Raw genomic sequence first — 2,433 nt, 5'->3', positions numbered from 1 at the left:
AGCAAAAATAACTGAGGAAACGAGGTGTATGGATCAGAGCGTAGGTTCAAGATCATGGCATTCGGCGATGAAATTTTGTATGGCAAACAATAATATATTTAATAGCACCTTAGTCGACACAAACAGGGAACACTTTATTTGACAGATAAAAGAAGTGACAGGGTTAGAGCAGTCAAATTATAAGCCATGCTTCTTGACAAATCAATGAACAGATGCCCATTTGAGATTTATGTTGGTACCATCCTGTCCATCATTATACACTAATCTTGTCAGACTCTTTTTTCACTGTGAATAATTGGCCTGTTCCCTTCAAATAGATCTGGGGATACAGGAGCCAATCCAATAATAATAATAATCTCTATCACAAGACAATATTAATGATCTAAATACTTGATACTCAAGCTTGAGTTTGATTTTTCTGTACTAGTTCCGAATCTCTGTTTGACAATCTCCCATTCTTCGTTATCAAGCCTTCTTCTTCGTCATCAGCTTCGGCTGCAGGTCCGAGATGCTTCGGCTGGCTGTCATTGGCCTTGAGAGCTTGAAGCTTCAAATGATTATAATAACAGACAGCCAGAAAGGCCAGTCCATATCCAATCAAATTTATGACTGTAACCTCGTCCTTTATTACAGACCAAGAAAATGCAATGAGCAGCCAGTCCTTGACAACACCAGCAACATTCATCGTCAAGGCCGAGGTCTTTCCTATCAGAAGAAACACAGCAAGATTAAGAGCAAAAGCACAAGCAGAACTCATGCCAAATGTCATGTAATCCAATTCAAAGGAAGAGACCCTGTTCATCAGAAATGGGTATTCTACAAAAGCCCAGGGAATGCTGAGGAAAACCAGGCAACAAGGAGCAACATAGTACAAAGATGTGATGGGATTCAACTTAATCCCTTTTGAGGTCAGAAGAATTTGTATGAGAACCAAGCGGGTAGCCTCACATGCAACTGCACCCAACTGGAGAAGCACACCCCATGCATTCATCTTGGCCTCCCCATATGCTGCAATAGCAACTCCAACAGATATGGCCAACATATTGGCCATGGTCTCACCTTTATAAGCTTCTTTCTTTAGGGAAACTCCAATAGAATACACAGCAACGGGCATAAGAGCTTTCAGCATTTGAATAAACGATACTGAGAGGAAAACATAAGCAGAATTCGAAAACCAGAGACTCAAAGAATACAGAGCTCCTATAGGTATTATAGATGAAATATACATTTCTCTGGTCATTTCAATGGGTTCAACCAGCTTGAAGACCCTTACAATGGCAACAGCCAGTGCTGAGCAGAAACCCATGTGAATCATGGTGAGACTGATAGGGAATGGCCAATTGTACATACTCTTGTCCAGAATGTATTTGTTAAATACAATGACAGTGAAGCTGAGGAAGATCCAGATGGCCACATAGGAGTAACTTACAACAATTTTCTTGAACAATTTCATACTATCTGATAATTCTTTTGCCATCTTCACAGAATAACAGGATCCAAAATCTGAAAATCTATGCAACCTTCTCACTCCCCTCTCTTAAACTTTCAAATTATCATTCCCATGAATAAACTCAAACCCTAACTATTATTGAAACTCAAACCCTAGCTGTTATTGCTGGAGAGCAAACCCCAGAATGCAACTGGACTGATAGCTTCTCCATAAAAGAAAAGCTGATACTACACAAAATTTATGGAGAACTGTACTGTATCCCTGTTTCTGATTCCCTCTGTCTAGCCAAGAATGGTAAAATACAGAGCGATAATGGAGGCGGTCTTGGGGAAGGGGCCAAGACTGCGTGCGGTGGAAGGTTTATATTTATATATAAATTATTTATGAGACTCATTTTCTTCGGGCACAAATCTCCAGCCCTAATTTGATTTTACTATTTAGGATCGCAATTAGTTCACAGAATGGTCGATCATGATTTGGGTAAAAGCCTAATGACGACATGCCTTGCAAGCTACGGGAACGGAAAATGGTAATTTCCACAATAATGGTTCCACTAATTGCGTTGCAGGGCAATAAAATAAATGTTTTTGAGACACCTTGATTTATATAATTATTATTTTTGTGAATTAATCGTACACTTACAATGTAGGCCTTATATTATATTTATTTTATGGACATGGCTATGTAGTAATTGCCTACGAATTTTAACTCCATGATCAAGTTTTTTAATTTGTATACCCTTATTGGTGCCCATGTTGACCTCGAGTATTGTATTTTTCAATTATTCTAATTCATATTTATATTGGAAACCACGTCGCTAATCATCGTGCCATGTTCCTTCATTGATTTTAAACGTAACTTTATTACTAAGATGCCACGACGTTGGAAGTTGGACTTGCATCATGTGGTTGGAGGCTTATGATACTAGATTAAGATCCTAGCCCCTCGAAATCATAATCTTCCATTATCATACAGAAGTTGGA

The 2,433-nt window shown here is 38.7% G+C and overlaps 1 pseudogene; it reads right to left on the bottom strand.

Annotated features, from left to right (window-relative positions):
• Window positions 1-327: 327 nt before the first annotated feature.
• LOC149228955 (putative sugar phosphate/phosphate translocator At2g25520 pseudogene) lies at window positions 328-1,781 on the bottom strand (annotated as a pseudogene).
• Between the last annotated feature and the right edge of the window lie 652 nt (window positions 1,782-2,433).

The sequence above is a fragment of the Pinus tabuliformis genome, chromosome J (genome assembly GCF_031772625.1).
Source record: "Pinus tabuliformis cultivar Carrire ecotype Pingquan chromosome J, CPIR1, whole genome shotgun sequence".
In the NCBI taxonomy this organism is placed as follows: domain Eukaryota; kingdom Viridiplantae; phylum Streptophyta; class Pinopsida; order Pinales; family Pinaceae; genus Pinus; species Pinus tabuliformis.
Note: the sequence above shows the minus strand (reverse complement) of the source record. Positions and strands in the feature narration are given on the sequence as shown.